This window comes from Schistocerca cancellata, chromosome 3 (assembly GCF_023864275.1).
Source record: "Schistocerca cancellata isolate TAMUIC-IGC-003103 chromosome 3, iqSchCanc2.1, whole genome shotgun sequence".
Lineage (NCBI taxonomy): Eukaryota > Metazoa > Arthropoda > Insecta > Orthoptera > Acrididae > Schistocerca > Schistocerca cancellata.
The window spans coordinates 54,857,086-54,880,785 of NC_064628.1; positions in this window are offsets into that span (position 1 = coordinate 54,857,086).

The following is a 23,700-nucleotide window of genomic DNA, read 5'->3' on the forward strand; positions in this document are numbered from 1 at the left end:
GCTGGACGTGCAGACCGCGTGAGACGACGCTTCATCCAGTCTCAAACATGCTCAATGGGGGACAGATCCGGAGATCTTGCTGGCCAGGGTAGTTGACGTACACCTTCTAGAGCACGTTGGGTGGCACGGGATACATGCGGACGTGCATTGTCCTGTTGGAACAGCAAGTTCCCTTGCCGGTCTAGGAATGGTAGAACGATGGGTTCGATGACGGTTTGGATGTACCGTGCACTATTCAGTGTCCCCTCGACGATCACCAGTGGTGTACGGCCAGTGTAGGAGATCGCTCCCCACACCACGATGCCGGGTGTTGGCCCTGTGTGCCTCGGTCGTATGCAGTCCTGATTGTGGCGCTCACCTGCACGGCGCCAAACACGCATACGACCATCATTGGCACCAAGGCAGAAGCGACTCTCATCGCTGAAGACGACACGTCTCCATTCGTCCCTCCATTCACGCCTGTCGCAACACCACTGGAGGCGGGCTGCACGATGTTGGGGCGTGAGCGGAAGACGGCCTGACGGTGTGCGGGACCGTAGCCCAGCTTCATGGAGACGGTTGCGAATGGTCCTCGCCGATACCCCAGGAGCAACAGTGTCCCTAATTTGCTGGGAAGTGGCGGTGCGGTCCCCTACGGCACTGCGTAGGATCCTACGGTCTTGGCGTGCATCCGTGCATCGCTGCGGTCCGGTCCCAGGTCGACGGGCACATGCACCTTCCGCCGACCACTGGCGACAACATCGATGTACTGTGGAGACCTCACGCCCCACGTGTTGAGCAATTCGGCGGTACGTCCACCCGGCCTCCCGCATGCCCACTATACGCCCTCGCTCAAAGTCCGTCAACTGCACATACGGTTCACGTCCACGCTGTCGCGGCATGCTACCAGTGTTAAAGACTGCGATGGAGCTCCGTATGCCACGGCAAACTGGCTGACACTGACGGCGGCGGTGCACAAATGCTGCGCAGCTAGCGCCATTCGACGGCCAACACCGCGGTTCCTGGTGTGTCCGCTGTGCCGTCCGTGTGATCATTGCTTGTACAGCCCTCTCGCAGTGTCCGGAGCAAGTATGGTGGGTCTGACACACCGATGTCAATGTGTTCTTTTTTCCATTTCCAGGAGTGTATGTTAATATTTGCTGTCAATGTAAAGCTTGGTGCCCCTTACTGAGGCAAGCTGTTCAGTTATGTGCCGAGCAGTTGTAAGCAGTGTGGTGAAACATGCACGTTCGATTAATGTTGTGCAGAATCTGTTTCTCAGCAGTGTATTTGATTCGTAACTATGCTGTGCAAAATCAGTTCTTCATTCACCTAACGATTCGCTGCATTTTCATGCGTTTCTTGAGTATTTTGTGAGCACAGTGTTTATCTTGCCTTGGTACAGCCGCCACATGGTTCTTCCAACATTCGGTGTGCTCTTTCATGTGATTGTATTTTTGGGTTCCACTAAATATCAAGTGATATTAAATCTTTCTATATTTATTTACGCTGCTTAAGAACATTAATTTGAGAATGTGCTTTATATAATGGCTCTTTCCCAGAAGCTTTGAGTTTATGGTCTTATAAATTATTCAGTAATAGGTATCCTTCTGTGACCAGTTGCATTCAGCGTGCTTATTTGCTCATTAAGAATTATTTTTCATGTGGAGCATTCATTCAGAAACCAATAACGAATAGTAGTTCCATTAAGTTCCCTAGCAATAATGAAAGTGAATTTAGGACCCCCAATGACCAGTTTAACCATCGAGCAAAGTAAGTTTACCTGTGTTAATTTATTCTAGAAATGAGGTCGCATTGCGTTATACTAATAATGTGATGGGTGAGTATACGTATATTTAGAGAGGGCATCTTAATCAGGGCAAATTTCTATAGGAATTGCTATATCAGTACAGATTAAATCCATAAGCAGGCAGCTTAAGGGGTCCAAAAACCGGCTTGACAAAACATCTACTTAAAAACTTAGTGACAGATGGAAGAGAGAGGAGGGGGGAGGAGTAATGAATTCTGGGAAACGGGGGAGGGGGAGGAAATTCCGAGAATGCTGACGCTGAGATCAACGATTCCACTAAAGCTGACGCCAGAAAGTGCAGACATAAGTGATTTTTGCCAGAACTGGCAGTGCCCTCCTGCTTACATATTGGGGAAATTTAATTGCTCCTTTTGATTATGAGAAATAAATAAGACTTTGCACGAGAATTTAGCTGCACAGAACATGTGATTACCCTGCAGACCCAAGGAGCGATCACACCCTAACTTGTGCCCGTGCCACTACACTACAATGGATCAGAAACGTGTGCTTTACTAAGCATATGAGCCGGCCGCGGTGGTCTAGCGGTTCTAGGCGCGCAGTCCGGAACCGCGCGACTGCTACGGTCGCAGGTTCGAATCCTGCCTCGGGCATGGATGTGTGTGGTGTCCTTAGGTTAGTTAGGTTTAAGTAGTTCTAAGTTCTAGGGGACTGATGACCACAGATGTTAAGTCCCATAGTGCTCAGAACCATTTGAACCATTATTATTACTAAGCATATGAAAACTTTCTTTACAGCTTATAGTTAATCCAACGGTTGAAGTTTACAGACAAGCTTTGAACTAGAGGTACAGAGCACTTAGGCTGAACGCTAAATATCCAGCAGTATATGTGCCACTTCACAGAGTGGAGGAACTTCAGTGTTCAATCATCAACGTCAAAATTGGACCAAGACTAAGTTGAAGATTGAACTCTGCACAGACAGATATCGTTTCATTTTCTAGAGCGACTGTGGGCGCATACTCATCTGAAAGGTAAGGTAATCAGTAAAACGATAAAAACGTCGAGCAGAGAAAGCGATTTTGGTGCTGGTGGCATCCTGTGGTGAGAAACTTCATGTCGGACTAGCGTACTCGGTTTTACATGTTCTTTTGTGATCATTAACATCCATGCTTGGGACGTTACTGTACGTCGTAGGTCTAGTGCAAGACTTGGTAGCAAACGCGCTCCGCGAACAGACGATGAGAGCAAACCCGTGAGCAGGGAGTGTTGAACCCCCTCCATTGTCACGGGGAACCGTGTGGAGCTATCTAAAGAGGAAATCGATACTGAGGAAAATGCGTGGAGGAAGCTAGACCGTCTTTATATTCCAAGTAACATCAAAGAACAATTACTTCAAGCTGAGGAACAGCGCGAATTCTGTACTGGAGGCTTTTTCATTTTCTCATTCAGCTGCATTATGGATGCAGATTTTTTTTCTCAGCATGACTGGCGCTCTATCTGTAGGCTCATAAACTAATAAATTCCACGGAACTTGCAAGCTTTCTTCAACGCTGCTAAGAATACTACATCCAGCTGTGTGCCTGCAATATTTTCATCGGCTCTGAAGAGTGTGCAACAAGCTCTTGACAATAATTTTACAGGCTGGCTCTGAACGTCGTCTGCCATAATCTGTGTGGGACGCACGATCTTCATGGTTGACAGCGGCACATAATTGTTACGTTGCAAATGCCATCTATTCTTTTATTACATCACCTTCTCCACAAGGGCACAAGGACTTTTGCTAAGACTAATGCAATTTTGTACCTTATCCGAAAGGCGCACTCACTTCTTTTTCTTGCACTTTTTCTTCCTCTTCAGTGAGCTTCCTCTTAAATTCTAAAACTTCTTGTAGACGCTCAGATCATTCACGTTTTCCGCTTTCTTAGTCTTTGACGTGGTAAAACGCGTTGTGCCTTTGTAAACTCAACTTCCGTAAGTATTCAACGTCACACGATACAATAAACATTGTGCGAACCCAGCTTTTGTGTAAGATGATGGGATTCTTCGCACTGTGTCACCGCTGTCAAAACTAACCCTCCTCTATTTCAAATTTGGCGCTTCTCTCGTGTTGTCGCGGCCACATGATTCGCCCGCATTTCCTTCAGTACCCACCACGCCCCAAACGCTCTGCTGGCGGGTATGAACGTGACAGCGAGCGAGTACTCAAGCTCAGAATAAGCAAGCCAATATGCTCTGCTCTAGTGATTAAGTTTTACCTTGTTCTGTGATTATTTCGAGATCTTGCTCAAGAAATGTGTGATTTTACTAAACTCTTGGATGCTTGAATATTCAGGATATCTCACCGGACGTGCTCTACACGTCATCAAATAATACAAACTCACGAAAGGAGTTCCGATGGGGTGTTAGTTTAGCGGCATTCTGTCATGCAGATTTCACTACATTTACATGGGCCCTACTTCAATTTTACACGTGTTATAATTATTGAATGGAGTCAATTTGCATTTGGCTGTTAAAAACGCTATTTATTGCGATTGCAATTTCGACACCTAGCCATTTCCAAGGGTTCCGAAAGCAAACAGTCACTAAACGTGTGGGTACTTACGTGGGATGTGAAAACCCACTCAGCAACATAAAGTTGTGATATGCTGAAACAAGGATAGTTCCCAGAAGTCTGAAACAATGATTTTTCTTTATTGTTATTTCATCCCCTTCGCTTCACATGGGCGGCGGCTGGGCTCCCAGCGGTACAATACCCCGCTCTTTAACCTAGTACAGAAATTAAATTAAGAAATGAAAATGTATATTTACATAAGCAAAATTTATAAAAGATTATAAAATGCAGTGTAGAAGCGATTAGAGACATACAGTGTTGTTTTCGTCGTTTAAAGCTTAAAGAGAAAAATAAAAAGCCTGACAGCTAAAGATAAAAAGATAAAAATAGGCATTTAAAAAGACGTTTAAAAACTTTAAAATAAAATGGTGAATTTCGTTAAAAAGAAGCAGCGAACTTTCATTAAAATACTGAAGGACCTGCGCTGAACGAGGAATTTGTGTGAAGATTAAACTTTAGGACGGTTTTGGGTATAAATTGATAAGCCGTTGGGTGGTACGAGTATAAAGAGAGTAGGTGGTAAGGTAGGACAGACAGAAAGGAAGTGTGAGCTGGTGGGTGGGCAGGGCTGTGGTATCAGGACATGCAGGGAGGGAATGAAATGGAGAGCCATGGTGTGGAGTGTAAATAGGTGGGGAAAGCTATAGCTGGTAGGCTGCATAAATATCAAAATAGACTACGTTGGCTGGGAGAGAGAGTAGGTTGAAGTTGGACTGGGATAGAATATGAAGTATGTGTAGGTGCAGGGATGGTGGACTATCTTTATAAAGGCGTGGCAGCATGTGAGGGTTGGTGATCAGATGGGAAACAATAGGGTTTTAGGATATAATTTGCAGACGTGTTCCATACACGTAAGCAGAAGCGGGAATTTGATGAGATTATAGAGGATCTACTTGGGAAAACGTAGGCAGATGTGGAAAGAGAGACAGAGTATCTGGCGTTTGAGGATTTCGAGGGACTAACAGAACTTCGATGGTGCAGATATCCATGCAACGTTTGGATTGGAGAGGATGGGTCAGATCTAAGTTTTAGACGAGTGGAGGATGGTGAAGCTTGTTATTCGTTTTAGTAGTTTTGGTTTACTGTGAGATTTCTGTTGTGAGGTTAGTTGCTGAGGTTTCCATGTTAGCTGCTGGTCAATGGTTAATCCAAGATTTTTAGTATATTAGATAACTGGATAGTACTGTCTTAACTGATAAGGTAAAGGTCATGGAAGTGGAAGCTAAGGGTGGTTTGTCGTATAATTATTGAATGGTTTTTAAGTGGCTGAACTTGAGGAGACATTCGTTTCACCAGGAGGTAAAGTGATTGAGGTGGATTTGGAGGGATCATTGTGATTTCTGGAATGAAGTCAGAGAGCATTAAGGAAGTGAACTGGTGGGGGGTTGTTTGGGCATACTGGCAATGAAGAGGAGATAAAAGAGAGGAGAGAGGATGGAGCCTTGGGGCGCTTCAGCAGTGGCGTGGAAGGTGTGGGAATTGGTAGCTAATAGTGACAAAAATGGGTGATTGGACAGGAAGAATGCAATAAGTGTTAACTGGAAGTGAGTATGTCTGGAGTTTGGAAAGGAGACCAGACTGGCATGCAGGGTCATAGACTCTCTTTACATCGAGGGAGACAAAAATAATGGATTTACAGGCGTTGAGCTGATGGGATAGTGTATGACAGAGGTTGGGGGGCTGGTCATCAATGGAGAAGTTGGGACAGAAGCCACACTAGTTAAAGGGAAGAAGACGGTGTTGATTTATGTGCTGATGGATGCGTCAGAAGAGGATAGATTCAAAGATCTTCCTAAACACAGAGGTGATGCAGATGGGGCGGTTGGGGGACGTATCAGTAGGAGGTCTGAGCGATTTAAAGAAAACTAGGGTTCTGGAGTTTCTCCGTAGTTGAGGATAGTAACCTGTGGACGCAATACTGATGTAAAGGGTGACTGGAGAGCAGAGAGGCATTCTTTGAGGTATCGATAGGTAATGCAGTCGTGACTGGGTGATGATTGCGCTCTTTGTGGAGTACTTGTTTTACGTAGTGTGCTGTCATTGGTGTATATAATTAGGTTTGTGTTATGTTGTCCAGGTACTGGAAGCTGGGTGCCAGGGGTGGGACCACTGTGTTTGTGCGTTCATGGATGACAGGGAAGAGAGAGTAATCAAAATGAGGGTCATCAGGGATGGAGAAGATTTCAGACAGATATGATGCAAAGTGATCAGCTTTGCTCAGGTTTTCAGGTAAGGGATGATTGTTGTGGAGGAGTAGATTGTTAGGTATGGGGTTATTTCCTGTGAGTCGATGGTATGCTTTTCAGTACTTCAGTCAGTAAATGGGGAGTGTAGTGTTGAGTCTGGTGCATGTACGGCACCAGTCCTGGCGTATTTTTTCATTCATTGAAGCTCTAATTTGTCTCAGTATTTACTGGCGGTTTGAGAGTGTATCCAGGTCATGAGCCCACAAGAAGGAATGGTACAAGCAATGGGAGGCTTGGGGAGGAAGTAGGGCTTGTGGAGGAAGGAGAGTTTATGGGGATACACGGTCTTGGTAAATATGTGCGTGGATACAGCATCTGTCAAGGTCTGCTGCAGCTAGGATATGGCTTGACGAATATCGCCAAGCTGATAGAATATCAGGATGTGGCTTCCAATCTGGGTTTCCGTGGATTCCCAATGGGAATTCAGGTTGCTGCAGGAGTAGTCTCGGATAACTTTTGGCTGGAGACTGGGATGTGGTCCATGGGGATAAAATTGTGTGTGGGAGACGGTGGGAAGTCACTTCCAGTTTGACCGAGGACTTCTACAGTGAGGCAAGAAAGGATGTTGGGAGTAACTAAGACAACATCTGGGGTGATGCTTTCAGGACACGGGTGGTGTGGGATGGGAACAATGTCACCTTGCACGTAGTCAGTAAACTGGGGCCAACGCTACAGTGCTGCAGAGGACCTACTGTTGATGTTGAGGACAGCAGCAGTAATATAAGTGGAAAAGGTACAGTCCACATGGGTGAGGAAGTCATAAGGGGACTGCATGGGGATTAGCGGGGTGATCTAGGCGCTCCAGTCGTGGGCCGTGCGGCTGGTCCTGGCGGAGGTTCGAGTCCTCCATCGGGCATGGGTGTGCGTGTTTGTCCTTAGGTTAATTTAGGTTAAGTAGTGTGTAAGCTTAGGGACTGATGACCTTAGCAGTTAAGTCCCATAAGATTTCACACACATTTGAACATTTTTTGGACTGCGCGCTGGACCCCTGTGATTAGCTGCAGTTTAGTTATAACCACGTGGTACATCTCGCGCAGTGAGATAGAATGCAGAAACAGATAAATTAGAGCTCATATGGAGTCTCATCAACAGTCGTTCTGTACAAAGACCCCTCACATACCGAACAGGAAAGGAGAGTGCGAAAGCTAAAAGAGGTGACCCACTCTGCTTGCAGAGTATAGAAGCCAAAAAATCGGAAACGTGCAGTGTGCATTAACTTGTGAAGTACATGACTTATTTTTGTGAGTCACATATAGTAATTCGGCGACACAAGTTTGGAATGAGCGTGCTAGGAAATTTTTCTCTGCAAAAACACGTCCTGGCTTGTCGTGGCACACCTTGTATGGAAGGTTCCACTCCTTACGGGTCGCCAAATTACACATCATCAATTAAGGGGACGCTGCAAAGAAGGTCTACGGAGGAAACGTGTGTAATGACAGGCCCTACTCGCCGCCTACAGCTTCTTACGAAGCGGCGGTGGTAGGTGCTGTCAGACACGCGCCGGCGCCACCTCATACGTCACGGCGGCCTTCTTTGCGCAGTGCGCGCGATGTGTCGCGCATGAAGAGAAGCGGCACCGCGCGGCCGAAACGCCGGCCCGCAGCGCAGCGCGGGAGCCGCCAGAGCGCGCCCGGCGCCCGCCCGGGGGAAAAAGCGGCGCGGCCGGCGCGGGGACCTCTAAATTTCCGCTGACAGCCGCCGCCGCCAAACCCGTCCCGCCGCCTTGAGACGCCAGTCACGGTGGAAGCGCGGGCCCCAGCCCTGCACTGCGCTCCACCAAATTCCGATCTTAATCCATGTCTCGAGTTGCTGCAGTTGTAAGACTTTCGCAGTCGCAATGTGTCACTCCGAGCTTCGTGCGACACATACAGTCAGTGTTTTTGCCGTCACGGTACTTCAAGGTAGAAAAGACCTCTCAGCGTACTGCAAGGATCAAATTTTGTAATGAATTTTATCTGTTGCGAAAATAATAGTGTACCGCCATCAGCTAACTCGCAAAACATTTCTTTGTGCTACCAGTTACGACTGTAAAAAATTACTAAAAGGCACAAAAGTTTTCAATCATAGTATTTGCATGGATACATAGAAGAGACACTCACGTCATACACAACGTCAGAAACGGAAATTTAACATCCTAAACTAATACGTAAAACAGTCGCAGTGAAAAATGCATACCTATTTTCCATGTTACCAAACTAATTTTTTTCAATTATGTATGGATAAAAGAGACCAGGATGAAAAGTGCTCCTATCTTAGCACAAAAAAGGCGAATTTGTCTTGTGCAGAGTTGTGGATGCAAAAGAAGTGAGCTAGATTTTCAACTTACCTGGCAGCTTCAATGATATTTAAATCAGAACATCTTGACATATTTCCACTTTTTTACTTCTTAGTACTAACACCCATGTCATGTAATATAATGCGTCGTGTCAAGTAAAGAAACATGGTACATGATGTCATGTCATACAACATGGCACATGCAACATGTCATCCAGCAAGGCATTTGTCATGTCGTGTAATATGAGAGAAAGTGTCATTAAAATTTAGAACGCATGCATACCCACTCTGGGATACTTCCTATTGTAGATGCACCCCACTCTCTAGAAGCACATGAATTTTTGTCTCTTTGTTCTTACATCCCCTCGCCATACATGTAACAGCGGGTGGTTACGGTGAGAATGGTCCCCTCCGTGAAAAATCCCCCCTCCAACCAGAAACAAAGCAAATGTCTCACCGTCCCCCCAGGAACAAATTCACCCCCAGCAGTTTTACCCCTCCAGAAAAACGTTTTTAGCTCTTCATCCATATGGTATTATACACTGAAGGGCCAAAGAAACTGGTACAGGCGTGCGCATTCAAATACGGAAGTATGTAAACTGGCAGAATACTGCTCTGCGGTCGGCAACGCCTACATAAGACAACAAGCGTCTGGCGCAGTTGTTAGATTGTATACTGCTGTTACTGCTGTTACACAGTCGGCGCACGAGCGATGGGACACAGCATCTCCGAGGTACCGATGAAGTGAGGATTTTCCTGTACGACCATTTCACGAGTGTACCGTGAATATCTGGAATCTGCGACATCGCTGCGGCTGGAAAAAGATCCTGTAAGAATGGGACCGACGACAGAAGTGCAACCTTTCCATAAATTGCTACAGATTTCAATGGTGAGCTGCCAAAAAGTGTCAGCATGCGAACCATTCAACGAAACATCATCGATATGGGATTTCGAAACCGAAGGCCCGCTCGTGTACCCTTGATGACTGCACGACACAACGTGTATCTAGCGGATGGTCGTGTACAGGTAAGGAGACAACATCATGAATCCATGGACCCCGCATGTCAGCAGGGGACTGTTCAAGCTAGTGGAGGCTCTGTAATGGTGTGGGGTGTGTGCAGTTAGAATGCTGTGGGACCCCTGATACGTCTAGATACGACTCTGACTGGTGAAACGTACACAGGCATCTTGTCTGATCACCTGCATCCATTCATGTACATTGTGCATTCCGACGGACTTGGGCAATTCCAGTAGGACAATGCGACACTCCACACGTCCAGAATACAGAGTGGCTCCAGGGACACTCTCCTGATTTGAAACACATCCGCTGGTCATCAAACTTCCCAGAAATGAACAGTATTGAGCATATCTGGGATGCCTTGCAACATTCTGTTCGGAAGAGTTCTCCACCCCCTCCTATTCTTACGGATTTATGGACAGCCCTGCAGAATTCAAGGTGTTAGTTCCGTCCAACACTATCTCAGGCATTATTCGGGTCCATGCAACGTCGTGTTGCGGCACTTCTGCGTGCTCTCGTGGGCCCTACACGATATTAGGCAGGTGTACCACTTTCTTTGTTTCTTCAGTGTATATGTTGTTTGCTGTGGTCGGCACATGTTCTCGATTTTGGGCAAAACATCAGGGACTTTAGCCTATAAACTGCAAGATGCAGGTGTTTCAACACCTTGCAGCTAAGGGCGCTCACACTGCTGGGGACGTGGGGTTAACTTGTAAAAAACGCCAATCTGTCATGATGTTTTGATTTAAATGTCTTCGAAGCTGCCCGGTAAGTAGAAAAGCTAGTTCCGTTCTTTTACATCGCTAGCTCTCCCCAGGACATATTCGTATTTTTCGTGCTGTGGTAGGACCAATTTTCATTCTGGTTCCCAACTTTTTATTCTACCATAATTTTGGCATATACCGTCGTTGCTGGCAATTGAGCAGATTTTTCTTGACACAGGCAACGTCTGATTCTGTTTCTAACAACATTGCTTACATCGTGGCAACGGATAAAGCTTTCACAAAACAGCAGGCCGACCATTTTTGTCATCGTCGCTCTGACTGGTTTGATGCGGATCGATACTAATTCCTCTCCTGTACCAGCCTTTACATCTCAGAGTAGCACTTGTAACCTACGGCCTCAGTTATTTGTGGGACGCATTCCAATCGCTGTTTTCCTCTACGGTTTTCATCTTCTACAGTTCCTTCTGGTACCATGGAAGTTATTTCCTTATGTGTTAACGAACATTCTATCGTCCTTTCCCTTCCTCTTGTCACTGTTTTCCATATATTCCAAGCTTCGCCGATTCTTCGAAAAACCGTCTATTCCTTACTTTACCAGTCCATCTAATTTTCAATCTTCTTCTGCAGCATTACATCATAAATGCTTCGATTCTCTTCCATTCCAGTTTTCCTACAGTCCATGTTTTACTGTCAAACAATTCTGTGTTCCAAACGTATATTACCAGACATTTCTTCCCCAAATTAAGGATTATGTTTGATACCAACAGATTTCTTTTGGCCAAGAGTGATCTTTTTGCCAGTGCTAGTCCGCTGTTTATATTCTATTTGCTCCCTCCATCATAGGTTATTTTGCTGCCTAAAAAGTTGAATTCCTTGCGTTCATCTACTTCGTGATCACCAAGCCTGATGTTAAGTTTCTAGCTGTTCTCGTTTCTGCTACTTGTCATTACTTTCGTCTTTCTTCGATATCCTCTCAGTCCATATTCTGTATTCACCAGACTATTCATTCCATTCAGCAGATCCTGTAAATCTTCTTCACTTTCACTGAGGATAGCACTATCGCCAGTGAATCTTGTCGTTGATGTCCTTTCATCTTTAATTTTAATCCCCCCCCCCCCCCCCCGTTGAAGGTTTCTTCTATTTTCATCATTGCTTCTTCGTCGTATGTATTGAATAGTAGGGGCGAAAGACTGTGTCACTGCCTTACTCCCTTTTTATTCCGAGAACTTCGTACTTGCCCTTCCGTTCTTATTGTTCCCTCTTTGTTCTTGTACAAGCTATACATCACCTGTCTGTCCCTATAGCTCACAATTATATTTCTCTGAATTTCGAACCTCTTACAACATTTTACATTGTCAAAGGATTTTTCGAAGTCGACAGATCCTATTTGTCTATCTTCTTAAAAAAAATTGAAGTGATTTGGACAAGAATAAAACAAAGAAGTGACAGGCATAAAAAAACACAAAATGAAGCTAAATTTTTAAAGCAAGTTTTCAACTTTGCTGTAAGGATGCATTTTTTTTACGTAATACACTTTAAACCGTTTCCGCACCTTCAATACTCATAAGAAAGAATTTTACGTGTCACACTTAGACTGACTTTAAACCCTTATATTTTGACAATGGATAAAGATTATTGGATAAAAAAATTGTTTTGATTTTACCCATTTATCTACGTTCGTGCAAAGTTTTAAACGATTCGTACAAGTTTAAAGCATACAAGTGGTACGCTTCAAAAATCTCCCAGAAAAACGTGCTTTTCGCACATGAAATCCAAACGAAGCAAGATTTTTCTCAAACTGTTAAAACTTAAGACTAAATCCGATATACCAGTGGACCAAATGTGGACCGTCAGTCTCGTTCCAGTCCGGAGTTATTTAAGGGTGACTGTTTTTACACGTAAGATCCGAACGGTGCACATACAAATGGCGCCTTCAGCTGAGGATTAATTTCTGACCAATTAAAATCTTTCGCAAAAGTAAGTAATCGATTCGCACAATTTACCTGGGCGCCAGCTCGGGTTCCCCGTTTCAAACTTGCTTAATATACCGTAACGTAGCTACAGTATGAGAGATGTTCGAACGGCTATGCAAATGGCCGCTGGTCCGGGCTAAACCAAAAACTTTCTCCGGCATGTTCCTAAGACAAATAGGAACCGAGCACCAAGCCTCCCCCCCCTCCCCCCCCCCACAAACTGAGATTGTTACAGTGTTTCCACGATCGTACACTAAGAACGTAACGAATGAGGTACTGTATTCGTTAAGACACTGATCTCAGGTGATGGCTGGGTGTTGTGTGCTGTCCTTAGGTTAGTTAGGTTTAAGTAGTTCTAAGTTCTAGGGGACTTATGACCACAGCAGTTGAGTCCCATAGTGCTCAGAGCCATTTGAACCATTTGAACTGATCTCAGATTAGGAAGGATGAAGACTCATGCTCTATCCAGCCATCTTGATTTAGGTCTCTGTGGTTCTCTTAAATTATTTCAGGTAACTTCCAGGACAGATCCACCAGGCCGTGGCCAACCAAATGTCTCATCACTGTTAAACCCAACCGTACATACGAGGAGTAATAATATATTACTAATTACCGCCTCGAATGTATGTATATATATATATATATATATATATATATATATATATATACATATATATATTCCATTTGTAGATACATGTCTGCATCCCGTGTACACAATGGATAGCAATGCTCCATTGTAAGACATAGTGGTCACATGATGCAGATGCTTACAGCGTGATCAAACAAATCAGAATGACTGAGAACTAATTTGCAGGGCATCTCTGTGTGAAGATCTCAGTATCGCAGGAGAAGTCGGGGCCCCGGTGCTCGAACACTGGCGTACGACAATCGAGATGATAGCGGAGAAAGTTAAAATCAGTTGCTGACCAATATTCGTCATCTTGCACCATATTTTGAACAGGAGAAGTGTCGCCCCCGCTGAGTTGCGTGACTACTCAAACCCATTTGAAGAGTCCACCAAAACGAGAGAGCAGGAAAAATGTTACCGCTGTGTCAGGCCTTTCATATCCACTTGATGAATGTGGACACCTGCTGAGTGTCTATCTGTGATACAGAGACAACGAACAAAGCAAGCAGTGGAGAAATGTAGGTTCTCCGCCGCTGAAAAACGTAAAGATCCTCCATCAACGTTCAAGGTCACGTCGAGTGCTTTTTGGAGGTGTAAAAGTACTCATAAGGGGCAAACCGTTACAGGAGCATACTACCGAAATCTTCTGACGACACAGGCTGCTTTTACAGTGGCACCGCCGACGGTCGTCTGACACAATCGCCAGAGGTCGCCCGATAACATCTGCCGACAGCATGGTCACAGTGCGACCGATCTCTTTCGTCAGTTTTTGGCGGGGTCAGGAAGCTTAGGCTAGGTTAGGTCAGATTAGAGTCTGTTCTATGTATGTAATCGATTAGATATTAACAGATACCACGAAACCTCTGTGCATGGAGACGAGTGCTACTTTTTGGCTTTTGCCAGTAAAAAGACGCCGCATGTGAATGAGCTACACTCCTGGAAATGGAAAAAAGAACACATTGACACCGGTGTGTCAGACCCACCATACTTGCTCCGGACACTGCGAGAGGGCTGTACAAGCAATGATCACACGCACGGCACAGCGGACACACCAGGAACCGCGGTGTTGGCCGTCGAATGGCGTTAGCTGCGCAGCATTTGTGCACCGCCGCCGTCAGTGTCAGCCAGTTTGCCTTGGCATACGGAGCTCCATCGCAGTCTTTAACACTGGTAGCATGCCGCGACAGCGTGGACGTGAACCGTATGTGCAGTTGACGGACTTTGAGCGAGGGCGTATAGTGGGCATGCGGGAGGCCGGGTGGACGTACCGCCGAATTGCTCAACACGTGGGGCGTGAGGTCTCCACAGTACATCGATGTTGTCGCCAGTGGCCGGCGGAAGGTGCACGTGCCTGTCGACCTGGGACCGGACCGCAACGACGCACGGATGCACGCCAAGACCGTAGGATCCTACGCAGTGCCGTAGGGGACCACACCGCCACTTCCCAGCAAATTAGGGACACTGTTGCTCCTGGGGTATCGGCGAGGACCATTCGCAACCGTTCCATGAAGCTGGGCTACGGTCCCGCACACCGTTAGGCCGTCTTCCGCTCACGCCCCAACATCGTGCAGCCCGCCTCCTGTGGTGTCGCGACAGGCGTGAATGGAGGGACGAATGGAGACGTGTCGTCTTCAGCGATGAGAGTCGCTTCTGCCTTGGTGCCAATGATGGTCGTATGCGTGTTTGGCGCCGTGCAGGTGAGCGCCACAATCAGGACTGCATACGACCCAGGCACACACGGCCAACACCCGGCATCATGGTGTGGGGAGCGATCTCCTACACTGGCCGTACACCACTGGTGATCGTCGAGGGGACACTGAATAGTGCACGGTACATCCAAACCGTCATCGAACCCATCGTTCTACCATTCCTAGACCGGCAAGGGAACTTGCTGTTCCAACAGGACAATGCACGTCCGCATGTATCCCGTGCCACCCAACGTGCTCTAGAAGGTGTAAGTCAACTACCCTGGCCAGCAAGATCTCCGGATCTGTCCCCCATTGAGCATGTTTGGGACTGGATGAAGCGTCGTCTCACGCGGTGTGCACGTCCAGCACGAACGCTGGTCCAACTGAGACGCCAGGTGGAAATGGCATGGCAAGCCGTTCCACAGGACTACATCCAGCATCTCTACGATCGTCTCCATGGGAGAATAGCAGCCTGCATTGCTGCGAAAGGTGGATATACACTGTACTAGTGCCGACATTGTGCATGCTCTGTTGCCTGTGTCTATGTGCCTGTGGTTCTGTCAGTGTGATCATGTGATGTATCTGACCCCAGGAATGTGTCAATAAAGTTTCCCCTTCCTGGGACAATGAATTCACGGTGTTCTTATTTCAATTTCCAGGAGTGTATGTGTGTCTTGAAAACAACGTGGCGAGTACTGCACACACTATCCTCTGTTATCGGAATAACCAGACAAATTTTACGAATATACAACACGACGGGAGAAACTTTGTTTTATGTACTTGAGTTAATTTGTGGTGACCTTGAAAAGCATGTTTCAAAAACTCTGTTTCGTTGTATTTATTTAAAGTTGTGCAGGCGTACTTCAGTTAATCTTCAATGACTGTCATTCAGCGTACGTGTGAAAGACAAGCACAAAGTTTAGCATAAGGTGCTCTATATACCTAAACACTGAAAAGTGGAAATACATACCGTAAACCACATTCGCAAACCACTTCATGTAACAGAATCACGTCCAACTGCCATAAAGACGTCAGTGAGCAGCATTAATAATTTGTAGACAGCTAATGCCATCCGACTACGACTCGAAGGAGACCCACTGCAGCAACTTCAAGCATAAGATGCGCCACCCTCCTCACCTGAAATTTTTTTTGATATTATTATTTACACCTAAAATTTCCAATAAAGATTTTGGCCACTTGTGGTTTATAATAAATCTGGAATTTTAGCCCTCGGTACTGATCTGATAAAATCAGCCGTCTTCTGCCGATGTCGATCGCTGGTGCAATCCGTCGATATAAGTGCCACTGTGATCGCATCTTTAATGGGCGATGGCCAAGATGATGTGTCGCGGAAAGTTGTCCAAAAGAGTGATTTGTCCAAGACAGTGCCCTAACTCATTTGGCATTGGACAGAGTAACAGATTCTGCTCTTTAAGTTACCAAAGTTTGTCTTTTTCCTCTTTACTCTGATGACAGACAGTTGTGTGGCAGGGATTTCCAGAATGCCGACGAGTTGATTATCAAAGTGAAAGTTTCCTGAACTGACAAAATGTAGACCTCCACAACTATGCCTTCTTAAAATCAGAAACAACTTGGAAGATGTTTTCAAGGAAGGGGAAATGTGTAGAGCAAGACTGACACCATTACCGCCATCTCCAAGCCTCATGACCACAGCTTGACTGAGTCAAGGCGATAATTAACACTTCATCACCTTTCATCGTATGTACACTGATGAGCCAAAACATTATGACCACTGCCCACTGCGACTTTGACTTTGAAGGAAGTGACACGCACCGGTAGCACCGGGTGGCTGTAATTAAAGTTCAGCTGCTCACGGAGGTCCGGTGTGCTCTGTAATTATCGTATGGCAGTCAAACTTGGTAGATATGATAATGCATTAGTGAGGAAGAGATTTATGCTGGAAAAAAATTACTTTCAATTGTGACCACCAACGGCAAATCTGGCACTGTACAGCATCTCGTTGACATCTTTGGTGGTCACATTGATCAAACTGTGTAGGTGCAGGTTAATAACAAAATCAACAATATCCCTTTTCATTTGTTTAAAGTTTTCAGCCCACGTCCTCTTCCTAATCCATTATATAGGGTAACATTTCTACACTCCTGGAAATTGAAATAAGAACACCGTGAATTCATTGTCCCAGGAAGGGGAAACTTTATTGACACATTCCTGGGGTCAGATACATCACATGATCACACTGACAGAACCACAGGCACATAGACACAGGCAACAGAGCATGCACAATGTCGGCACTAGTACAGTGTATATCCACCTTTCGCAGCAATGCAGGCTGCTATTCTCCCGTGGAGACGATCGTAGAGATGCTGGATGTAGTCCTGTGGAACGGCTTGCCATGCCATTTCCACCTGGCGCCTCAGTTGGACCAGCGTTCGTGCTGGACGTGCAGACCGCGTGAGACGACGCTTCATCCAGTCCCAAACATGCTCAATGGGGGATAGATCCGGAGATCTTGCTGGCCAGGGTAGTTGACTTACACCTTCTAGAGCACGTTGGGTGGCACGGGATACATGCGGACGTGCATTGTCCTGTTGGAACAGCAAGTTCCCTTGCCGGTCTAGGAATGGTAGAACGATGGGTTCGATGACGGTTTGGATGTACCGTGCACTATTCAGTGTCCCCTCGACGATCACCAGTGGTGTACGGCCAGTGTAGGAGATCGCTCCCCACACCATGATGCCGGGTGTTGGCCCTGTGTGCCTCGGTCGTATGCAGTCCTGATTGTGGCGCTCACCTGCACGGCGCCAAACACGCATACGACCATCATTGGCACCAAGGCAGAAGCTACTCTCATCGCTGAAGACGACACGTCTCCATTCGTCCCTCCATTCACGCCTGTCGCGACACCACTGGAGGCGGGCTGCACGATGTTGGGGCGTGAGCGGAAGACGGCCTAACGGTGTGCGGGACCGTAGCCCAGCTTCATGGAGACGGTTGCGAATGGTCCTCGCCGATACCCCAGGAGCAACAGTGTCCCTAATTTGCTGGGAAGTGGCGGTGCGGTCCCCTACGGCACTGCGTAGGATCCTACGGTCTTGGCGTGCATCCGTGCGTCGCTGCGGTCCGGTCCCAGGTCGACGGGCACGTGCACCTTCCGCCGACCACTGGCGACAACATCGATGTACTGTGGAGACCTCACGCCCCACGTGTTGAGCAATTCGGCGGTACGTCCACCTGGCCTCCCGCATACCCACTATACGCCCTCGCTCAAAGTCCGTCAACTGCACATACGGTTCACGTCCACGCTGTCGCGGCATGCTACCAGTGTTAAAAACTGCGATGGAGCTCCGTATGCCACGGCAAACTGGCTGACACTGACGGCGGCGGTGCACAAATTCGACGGCCAACACCGCGGTTCCTGGTGTGTCCGCTGTGCCGTGCGTGTGATCATTGCTTGTACAGCCCTCTCGCAGTGTCCGGAGCAAGTATGGTGGGTCTGACACACCGGTATCAATGTGTTCTTTTTTCCATTTCCAGGAGTGTATATGTTGTTCTTGCATTCACAGCACCGGATTAGCACCTGGTGGCCAAAATGGGAACAAATTTTTTCCGTGCGTATATCGGTTCCGCATTACCGTATCTAGCAAGTGTCAGTGGAATACGATACTACAGACCACACTCGAACTTCGCGAATAGCTGTACTTCAATTATAACCACCCGTTATTATTTGCGTAGCAGAGACGAACGAGTAATTATTCTAGCAACGACACGGACCACAAATGGGGAAATTCATCGACATAAGCGACTTTGACGACGGTCTGATTTTCGTGGCCTGGTACCCGGGAGCGAGAACCTCGGAAACGGCGAAGCTGGTGGGTTGTCCGAGTGCTGCTGTAGTGAGCATCTACGATAAGTGCTTGAGTAATGGTAAAACCGTGGATAGGTAACAGGGTGTTGGAAGTCCACCCCTCATAACACAACGTGGATATCTGAGGTTTACCCGCTCTGTAAAGCAGTGTAGGCGGCGATCTGTGGCAGTTATGACGGCAGAGTACAACGCTGGAACAGGCACAAGTGTTCCGAAACACACTGTTCAGTGCACGTCGCTGAACATTGGAACCGCAGCACATGACACCTATCCATTCCACGTTGGCCCAACAAAATCGTCAATTATGACTTCAGTTGGTGCAGGACTATCGAGCTTGTACTATGGCTCAATGTAAACGTGTATCCTGCTCGGCTGAATTAGGTTTCTTCTTACACCAGGTCGATGGTCGTGTCCAGATACGTCGTCATCTAAGAGAACGACTGCCTGAAACACGCAGCACGCCACAGACGCAGAACAGTCTGGACGATATTAAGCTAGGGGGAATATTCACTTGGGGTTCCATGAGACCTGTGGTAGTAATCGAAGCACCATGATAGGTCTGGACTATGTGAACTTTATTGAAGACCACCTGCAGCCCTTCACGCTTTACGTCTTCCCCGTCGGCGATGGCATATTACACCGTGATAACTGTCCTTGTCACAAGGCCGTAATTATGCCGTAATCGTCTGAGAGCCTGTTGATGTGTTGTAAAAAATTTTCCTTGATGTGGACCCAACGGAATATCGGATACCCGGTGCCACATACTTCTGGAAATCTACCGAAGACTATTCGAACCCATGCTAAGCACAACAGCTGTTTATTGCACATCATATATACAAGAGGGTATTAGATTAGGAAATGAGACACTTAAAGTAGTTAAGGAGTTGTGCTATTTGGGGAGCAAAATAACTGATGATGGTCGAAGTAGAGAGGATATAAAATGTAGACTGGCAATGGCAAGGAAAGCGTTTCTGAAGAAGAGAAATTTATTAACATCGAGTATAGATTTAAGTGTCACGAAGTTGTTTCTGAAAGTATTTGTATGGAGTGTAGCCATGTATGGAAGTGAAACATGGACGGTAAATAGTTTGGACAAGAAGAGAATAGAAGCTTTCGAAATGTGGTGCTACAGACGAATGCTGAAGATTAGATGGGTTGATCACGTAACTAATGAGGAAGTATTGAATAGGATTGGGGAGAAGAGAAGTTTGTGGCACAACTTGACCAGAAGAAGGGATCGGCTGGTAGGACATGTTCTGAGACATCAAGGGATCACCAATTTAGTATTGGAGGGCAGCGTGGAGGGTAAAAATCGTAGAGGGAGACCAAGAGATGAATACACTAAGCAGATTCAGAAGGATGTAGGTTGCAGTAGGTACTGGGAGATGAAGAAGCTTGCACAGGATAGAGTAGCATGGAGAGCTGCATCAAACCAGTCTCAGGACTGACGACCACAACAACAACAACATATGCACTCAGATAGGTATAATAATGTTTTGATTCTCCAGTGTGTGTATATCCGTACATATGACATGTTTTTTGTTTCTACTAAGCTGGCAAATATTATACCATTGTAAAAGTGATGCCTGGGCGAAGAAAATAATTATGCTGTTCTATACTAAATATTGTCCACAAGATACAATTTCGTCAGTAATAAAGCAGCACAACATGCTGTCCGAAGGAACAACAATTTTTAACAATACAGGCACTGTAGTAACGGATGTATCCACTGATACTAGGCAGCAACTTCCAGTTAAAATGTCTTCCCCCTGTACAAGAATTACATAATGTTTACGGGTGTAGGTCGTGACGCATGGACGAGGACATACAGAAGTTTGGTCTGACCGTGGCCAGGTAGCCAAAGCAGTTAGGACACCTGTCGTGTCCCACTGACGAGTCCTGAGAGGGAGTAGAAGGACTGGAAGAATACGTGTCAAAGAACTTACTTGGCACGAGGTCTCATGGTCGTGGGCTGCCTTATGTGCACTTGCTCCACTGTAAAGAGGGCTGTAGGGTGAGTTAGAATACGGAACTCGGCTGGGATATCAGGGTACAATGGTGCAATCATAAATCATTGCATGAGGATATGTACACTGGAAGCACCCCTGGCACATCCGTTTTATAAACAGATCTATATACAAAGTCTAATAACTGCCTTCTTAGTAGTGTAACTTCTCATAGCTCTCACTACATGGAAATGAGTCTAAATCCTCTCGTGGTTACGTAGCACTGCACTACAATCTCACAGCGTCATAACTCCAGCTAAAACATATCTGACCTACTGACCAGCTGCTCCGACTGACCAGAGATTACGTACCTGAAAATCATTGACAAACGGTGTGCATTCAAATAAAATGAAATATAGTCGGCGACATATCAGAATCTTTTCAACTTTTTCTATTAATGTTTGTAACTACCTCATCCCTCACAGAATAATAATAAAAATCAAAGTCGTAGTTTCTTCAACTGATGTCTTAATCTTTATTGGCAAACGACTAAAACAGTTATCAAATCCGAGTTATGGGGTTCCTGTCTAACGGCTTACAGGGGCAAAAATGTTTATTTTCAGTGTTTCACATAATTACTGACCGAATTTAAAAATTGAAAATGCTGTGATAATCTAGTTATTACGAGATACGATGTAACATTATGCCTTAGCAGAGTAAATATTATAGTCAGAAACTGTTTATACACTTTGAGGCAGCATAACTCGTGGCGCACAAGCTACCCACACTACATTCACCAGTTTGAGAGTGGGACCACACAGGGACTACTAGAAAACTTTGCACATAATTTAAATCTTTTCGAGATATTAGCACGTTAATTGACTTGTAAAATAATCACACATTTAAAGCTGTTTTATACATGGGAATCCGGGGTTGGGGTTACTGGCAATGGCTAAAGTGTCAAACGATGTATGGAGTGCCATTCCTTTTATGGAGTGTCAGTTGGGCTGTTTAGCATACCCCTAGGATGCTGTGAGACCGAACTCTAGTGGCCTACAGATAAGGGAAGCTTCCCATGACATAATGAAAATTTTAAGGAAATGATAATATCGGGCAAATGGAAACATCTTATTGGAGGATAAAAATAGAGGTAGTCCAGTCAAGATGGCGTCCACACCACACATGCTTATATTAATGAGAGGAGAGGTCATCAATCTATAACACAAACTAGTGGTCACTGTAACAATCAGATTACCATGAAAGATCAACACATGAAATGTGGTGTCACCGCCAGACACCACACTTGCTAGGTGGTAGCCTATAAATCGGCCGCGGTCCGGTAGTATACGTCGGACCCGCGTGTCGCCACTATCAGTGATTGCAGACCGAGCGCCGCCACACGGCAGGTCTAGGGAGACTTCCTAGCACTCGCCCCAGTTGTACAACCGACTTTGCTAGCGATGTTTCACTGACAATATACGCTTTCATTTGCCGAGACGATAGTTTAGCATAACCTTCAGCTACGTCATTTGCTATGACATAGCAAAGTGCCATATTCAGTTACTATTGATATTGTGAATCATGTACCGTCAAAAGCAACGTTCATCATTAATGGATTAAATATCAGTATTCCACCAGCTACGTCTGTTTTTCAGAAATTCTAATTTCCTTGTCCTGTTCCAGACCCCACACCAGCCTGTGTGAGCTAAAACGCGTGCCTTTCGGCCTCCTCTAGTAACACAGTGTTGGCTCTCCTGCCAACCACAACATTGGCGACGAGGCAAAACCGCGTGCTTCTCTAAACTGCCCTGATTTACTTGTGTAATGACTTCACCACAATCTCCAGATGTACTGTCCTAATTTTATCGCTTCCAGAATCAGCAGACGCAGGCATTACTGGATGCCCTTGGACAGCTCGTCCAGGGCCAATGTGCAATGCAAAACGATGCGGCAGCAGCCGCTCCACCGCTAACGCAGCCACAACACGCCGTTGCACCAACTTTTCGACCTTTTGATGCTGCACTGGAAAGCTGGACGGAGTGGTCACGCAAATTTGGATTCCATCTCGCCGCCTACAGAATTCAAGATAACGAGCGGCAGCCTTTTTTGTTGTCATCAGTCAGGGTAAACACGTACCATGTGATAGTCAAATTATTTCCCTGACGCGACGTAGCAACTCTGTCCTACGAAGAAATTTTGTCTGCATTAGATGCATATTTCAAAGAATCAGTCAATGTAGTTGCGAAACGGTATACCTTCTTTCATACAAAACGTACGGCAGGTCAGACTAATTGGGAGAGGGTTGCAACCTTGCAAGGCCTTACTAGGGATTGTGCTTTTGAGTGTCAATGTGGACTCCCTTATTCAGATACTATGGTACGTGATGCAATTGCACAGAACGTTTCTGATGTTTGTATAAGGGAACAGATTTTGAAACTAGTCAATGCCTCCCTTCAACAAGTGATGGACATATTGGATCAGCAGGACACACTTGACTTTGCTCAGGCATCCTTTGAAACTTCGCCAGCCGTGTGTCAGGTTAACCAGCCTGCCGGGCGAGCTGCATGGAGCAGGGAGCAGTAAACAGCCCTCGCGCCCAGCCGCGCCGCTGCCGCCAGGCTCTCAGCCACGTGTGCCGTGCCGGCAAGCAAATGCAGTGCTCAAATCCTGCCTGCGGTGCGCTACTAGACATTCGCGTGAGAATTGCCCGTCACGCCAAGCTATTTGCTTTTATTGTAATAAAAAAGGACATGTTCAGAATGTTTGCCAGAATCAGCTCAGATCGGAAGCTCAAAACCATTCCAGGCCCTTTGCTTCGTGCCGGAATCGGTATCGAACCAAGGATACTCAGGCTCGCGACACTTCACCCATGGAAATTCATGTAGTTCATGCCACTCCGCCCAGTGCCCCTCTCTCTAACAGTGACTGTGTTCATCCCACAAATAGTGTGCATCGACATTGTCGGAACTCCCGTCAAGTCGCAAGTGTTTTTGTA